General features: G+C 17.7%; 1 protein-coding gene across 1 annotated transcript in view; it reads right to left on the reverse strand.

The window, feature by feature from the left end:
* LOC109606352 (uncharacterized) overlaps window positions 1-888 on the reverse strand; it is a 41,088-nt gene extending 40,200 nt beyond the window's left edge. The window contains exon 1 of the mRNA XM_049967574.1: window positions 751-888. The gene's annotated coding sequence lies outside the window, so the exon portion shown is untranslated. The remainder of the gene's footprint in view (window positions 1-750) is intronic.
* Window positions 889-6,836: the final 5,948 nt, after the last annotated feature.

Below are 6,836 nucleotides of genomic sequence, written 5' to 3' on the forward strand. Positions count from 1 at the left end.
ATATATTTTAAACTATTAAATATTTAACAATAAATTTTTAATTGGTCCAATTAATTATTATTTATTAATATTTAAATATTTTTCTTCATTTATTTATTTATATTTTTCATAAAATTATTTGTGGAATATTAATATTTCAAAATTGATTACAATTAAACAAGGTATGAATATATTAATGTTTAGTTTCAAAATAATTAACATCAAAATAATAAATAACCTTGACCACAAAAAAGCAGGGGCTGAACTTTCTGCTTAAATTTAACACAAGATTTATCTTCTCGTTTTCACGAAAATCCCGACAGAGTTCTATTAATATCTGGTACATTGTATACATCATCATAAATTTCATGGCTCCGATATAATATTAAAATTGATAACCAACGGGAGAGGATCAAACGATATTTGTTTCTCTCCAGCCTCCAACTTTGGTATTTATGTAACGCCGGATTATTTTGTAATCATTTCTGAAAGCCTCCAATTATTTTCTGTTTTTTTTTTTTTTATTTTGTTGTTCGACTGCGTTAATTATAAACAAAATATACAATATAAATTGATCAAACTATGGAGTAGCAATAATTTAAACTTTATAATCTTAAACAGAAGAAGTGGAGGACGGTGTTAGGAGTTTATTTATTATAATCTAAAGGTCCAAAATTGGTCTGAAGTTAATACTTTACCAACAATTTACTTGGTTCCCTCTTTTCCTCCTCTTAAAACACATGTCAGTGCCGTTTCTCCATTTGTACTAACCTTAACAAATGAAACGTATCCAATTCAGCATCCTCAAAACCACTGAGTGTTAAAAAACCAACAAAGAGATAAAACAAATCACCATCAAACTGCGACAAGAGAACCCGAACGATATTGACAGTTGGCAAGTCACGCGTGTCTTCGTCGACCGGTCTTTTCGAACCACTGCCAGCGGTACGATGCGGCGGGTTCTGTTGGTACGTGCCCACGGTTGGACGTGTACGGGCCCATGGATTGTTGACTCCGGCTATCGAGGTCATTGGGTCACCCGACCATGATGGCCGTACTGCCCACTGGCCAGGATGGGTTTTCGGCGATTGGTCCGGCGAGAGATGACCAATTGGTTCCTGTTGAGATGTGATGAGGAAGCTGCTTGATAGAGGTGTTAATTGTTCAGGAATTTGTGGCGTTTTGGTTATTTATTGTTTAAAAATTATTAATGTAGTGAAAGCGTTTTACTTAAAAATTTGGCTTGTCGGGAAATTTCTTTGGCGTACTGATATGTTTAACATCTTTACCTAATTTCTCACGACTTTGAGGAAGTCGGCGTATCATGAAGATGATGAGAAAGATATTTATTTTAATCATCTTCCTGTTTCTTATTTTTAAGCCAAACAGATTATGTCATAAAGATGATGAGAAAGATAAGTTTAACGTTTTTTTTTTCTAATTTCGTAGTAAATATATTAAATAAAAAAATAATTTTACTAACATCGAAAAATGAATATATTAAAAAATCATTTTTAATATTATTTTTTATCCATCCAAATCATTGAATAATTAATTTATAATTTAATATTATATTCTCAAAAATTTTAAACTTCCATATATTTTAAAATTAAATTTAGTAACTACAGATTTAAAATTATATTATCAAAAGCTTTTAAAATAAAATTTTGGTTCATAAAACTTGAAATAGTTATTCATAAAAATGTCTAAAATACAATTTTTTTCAGTTATAAAGAAATTAGGTTATTAAAAAGTTTAAACTTGTAAAGTAAAATTTAGGTTCATAAAAATTTTAAAACTTGAAAAAGTTATTCATAAAAGTGCCTAAAATACAAATTATTCATTTATAAATTCAAAAAATTTAAATATTTCAGTAATAAAGGATTTAAAATTATGTTAGCAAAAAGTTTAAACATTTAAAATAAAAATTTGATTCATAAAAATTTTAAAACTTGAAAAAGTTATTCATAAAAATGTCTAAAATACAAATTATTGATTTATAAATTCTTAAAATTATAATATTTCAGTGATAAAGGTTTTAAAATTATGTTATCAAAAAGTTTAAACTTTTAAAGTAAAAATTTGGTTCATAATAATTTTAAAACTTGAAAAAGTTATTCATAAAAATGTCTAAAATACAAATTATTTATTTATAAATTCGAAATATTAAAATATTTTAGTGATAAAGGATTTAAAATAATGTTATCAAAAAGTTTAAACTTTTAAAGTAAAAATTTGGTTCATAAAAATTTTAAAACTTGAAAAAGTTATTCATAAAAAAGTTCTAAATAATAATTATTAATTTATTAATTTTAAAAATTAAAATATTTCAGTGATAAAGGATTTAAAATAATGATATCAAAAAGTTTAAACTTTTAAAGTAAAATTTTGGTTCATAAAAATTTTAAAACTTGAAAAAGTTATTCATAAAAGTGCCTAAAATACAAATTATTCATTTATAAATTCTAAAATTTAAAATATTTCAGTAATAAAAGATTTAAAATTATGTTATCAAAAAGTTTAAACATTTAAAGTAAAAATTTGATTCATAAAAATTTTAAAACTTGAAAAAGTTATTCATAAAAATGTCTAAAATACAAATTATTCATTTATAAATTCTTAAAATTAAAATATTTCAGTGATAAAGCTTTTAAAATTGTTATCAAAAAGTTTAAACTTTTAAGTAAAAATTTAGTTCATAAAAATTTTAAAACTTGAAAAAGTTATTCATAAAAATATCTAAAATACAAATTATTCATTTATAAATTCTAAAAATTAAAATATTTCAGTGATAAAGGATTTAAAATTACGTATCAAAAAGTTTAAACTTGTAAAGTAAAAATTTGGTTTATAAAAATTTTTAAACTTAAAGAAGTTATTCATAAACATGTCTAAAATACAAATTATTCATTTATAAATATTTAAAATTAAAATATTTCAGTGATAAAGGTTTTAAAATAATGTTATCAAAAAGTTTAAACTTTTAAAGTAAAAATTTGGTTCATAAAAATTTTAAAACTTGAAAAAGTTATTCATAAAAAAGTTCTAAATAATAATTATTCATTTATTAATATTAAAAATTAAAATATTTCAGTGATAAAGGATTTAAAATAATGTTATCAAAAAGTTTAAACTTTTAAAGTAAAATTTTGGTTCATAAAAATTTTAAAACTTAAAAAAGTTATTCATAAAAAAGTTCTAAATAATAATTATTCATTTATTAATATTAAAAATTAAAATATTTCAGTGATAAAGAATTTAAAATAATGTTATCAAAAAGTTTAAACTTTTAAAGTAAAATTTTGGTTCATAAAAATTTTAAAACTTGAAAAAGTTATTCATAAAAGTGCCTAAAATACAAATTATTCATTTATAAATTCTAAAAATTAAAATATTTCAGTAATAAAGGATTTAAAATTGTGTTAGCAAAAATTTTAAACATTTAAAATAAAAATTTGATTCATAAAAATTTTAAAACTTGAAAAAGTTATTCATAAAAATGTCTAAAATACAAATTATTGATTTATAAATTCTTAAAATTATAATATTTCAGTGATAAAGGTTTTAAAATTATGTTATCAAAAAGTTTAAACTTTTAAAGTAAAAATTTGGTTCATAATAATTTTAAAACTTGAAAAAGTTATTCATAAAAATGTCTAAAATACAAATTATTTATTTATAAATTCGAAATATTAAAATATTTTAGTGATAAAGGATTTAAAATAATGTTATCAAAAAGTTTAAACTTTTAAAGTAAAAATTTGGTTCATAAAAATTTTAAAACTTGAAAAAGTTATTCATAAAAAAGTTCTAAATAATAATTATTAATTTATTAATTTTAAAAATTAAAATATTTCAGTGATAAAGGATTTAAAATAATGATATCAAAAAGTTTAAACTTTTAAAGTAAAATTTTGGTTCATAAAAATTTTAAAACTTGAAAAAGTTATTCATAAAAGTGCCTAAAATGCAAATTATTCATTTATAAATTCTAAAATTTAAAATATTTCAGTAATAAAAGATTTAAAATTATGTTATCAAAAAGTTTAAACATTTAAAGTAAAAATTTGATTCATAAAAATTTTAAAACTTGAAAAAGTTATTCATAAAAATGTCTAAAATACAAATTATTCATTTATAAATTCTTAAAATTAAAATATTTCAGTGATAAAGCTTTTAAAATTGTTATCAAAAAGTTTAAACTTTTAAGTAAAAATTTGGTTCATAAAAATTTTAAAACTTGAAAAAGTTATTCATAAAAATATCTAAAATACAAATTATTCATTTATAAATTCTAAAAATTAAAATATTTCAGTGATAAAGGATTTAAAATTACGTATCAAAAAGTTTAAACTTGTAAAGTAAAAATTTGGTTTATAAAAATTTTTAAACTTAAAGAAGTTATTCATAAACATGTCTAAAATACAAATTATTCATTTATAAATATTTAAAATTAAAATATTTCAGTGATAAAGGTTTTAAAATAATGTTATCAAAAAGTTTAAACTTTTAAAGTAAAAATTTGGTTCATAAAAATTTTAAAACTTGAAAAAGTTATTCATAAAAAAGTTCTAAATAATAATTATTCATTTATTAATATTAAAAATTAAAATATTTCAGTGATAAAGGATTTAAAATAATGTTATCAAAAAGTTTAAACTTTTAAAGTAAAATTTTGGTTCATAAAAATTTTAAAACTTAAAAAAGTTATTCATAAAAAAGTTCTAAATAATAATTATTCATTTATTAATATTAAAAATTAAAATATTTCAGTGATAAAGAATTTAAAATAATGTTATCAAAAAGTTTAAACTTTTAAAGTAAAATTTTGGTTCATAAAAATTTTAAAACTTGAAAAAGTTATTCATAAAAGTGCCTAAAATACAAATTATTCATTTATAAATTCTAAAAATTAAAATATTTCAGTAATAAAGGATTTAAAATTGTGTTAGCAAAAATTTTAAACATTTAAAATAAAAATTTGATTCATAAAAATTTTAAAACTTGAAAAAGTTATTCATAAAAATGTCTAAAATACAAATTATTGATTTATAAATTCTTAAAATTATAATATTTCAGTGATAAAGGTTTTAAAATTATGTTATCAAAAAGTTTAAACTTTTAAAGTAAAAATTTGGTTCATAATAATTTTAAAACTTGAAAAAGTTATTCATAAAAATGTCTAAAATACAAATTATTTATTTATAAATTCGAAATATTAAAATATTTTAGTGATAAAGGATTTAAAATAATGTTATCAAAAAGTTTAAACTTTTAAAGTAAAAATTTGGTTCATAAAAATTTTAAAACTTGAAAAAGTTATTCATAAAAAAGTTCTAAATAATAATTATTAATTTATTAATTTTAAAAATTAAAATATTTCAGTGATAAAGGATTTAAAATAATGATATCAAAAAGTTTAAACTTTTAAAGTAAAATTTTGGTTCATAAAAATTTTAAAACTTGAAAAAGTTATTCATAAAAGTGCCTAAAATACAAATTATTCATTTATAAATTCTAAAATTTAAAATATTTCAGTAATAAAAGATTTAAAATTATGTTATCAAAAAGTTTAAACATTTAAAGTAAAAATTTGATTCATAAAAATTTTAAAACTTGAAAAAGTTATTCATAAAAATGTCTAAAATACAAATTATTCATTTATAAATTCTTAAAATTAAAATATTTCAGTGATAAAGCTTTTAAAATTGTTATCAAAAAGTTTAAACTTTTAAAGTAAAAATTTGGTTCATAAAAATTTTAAAACTTGAAAAAGTTATTCATAAAAATATCTAAAATACAAATTATTCATTTATAAATTCTAAAAATTAAAATATTTCAGTGATAAAGGATTTAAAATTACGTATCAAAATGTTTAAACTTGTAAAGTAAAAATTTGGTTTATAAAAATTTTTAAACTTAAAAAAGTTATTCATAAACATGTCTAAAATACAAATTATTCATTTATAAATATTTAAAATTAAAATATTTCAGTGATAAAGGTTTTAAAATAATGTTATCAAAAAGTTTAAACTTTTAAAGTAAAAATTTGGTTCATAAAAATTTTAAAACTTGAAAAAGTTATTTATAAAAAAGTTCTAAATAATAATTATTCATTTATTAATATTAAAAATTAAAATATTTCAGTGATAAAGGATTTAAAATAATGTTATCAAAAAGTTTAAACTTTTAAAGTAAAATTTTGGTTCATAAAAATTTTAAAACTTGAAAAAGTTATTTATAAAAAAGTTCTAAATAATAATTATTCATTTATTAATATTAAAAATTAAAATATTTCAGTGATAAAGAATTTAAAATAATGTTATCAAAAAGTTTAAACTTTTAAAGTAAAATTTTGGTTCATAAAAATTTTAAAACTTGAAAAAGTTATTCATAAAAGTGCCTAAAATACAAATTATTCATTTATAAATTCTAAAAATTAAAATATTTCAGTAATAAAGGATTTAAAATTATGTTGGCAAAAAGTTTAAACATTTAAAATAAAAATTTGATTCATAAAAATTTTAAAACTTGAAAAAGTTATTCATAAAAGAGTCTAAAATAAAAATTATTCATTTATAAATTCTAAAAATTAAAATATTTCAATGATAAAGGATTTAAGATTACGTATCATATCAAAAGGTTTAAACTGGTAAAGTAAAATTTTGGTTTATAAAAATTTTATAACTTGAAAAAGTTATTCATAAAAATTAATATATAATAATATATTAAAAAAAATAATTTCAAAATTAAATTATAAAAATTAATAAATGTATAAAAATTACAAAAATTATTTATTAAAATGAAAAATTTAATATTGAATTAATTTAATGATTTTTGTGATTTGTTTATAATTT

This window comes from Aethina tumida, chromosome 5, assembly GCF_024364675.1.
Source record: "Aethina tumida isolate Nest 87 chromosome 5, icAetTumi1.1, whole genome shotgun sequence".
In the NCBI taxonomy this organism is placed as follows: Eukaryota; Metazoa; Arthropoda; class Insecta; order Coleoptera; family Nitidulidae; genus Aethina; species Aethina tumida.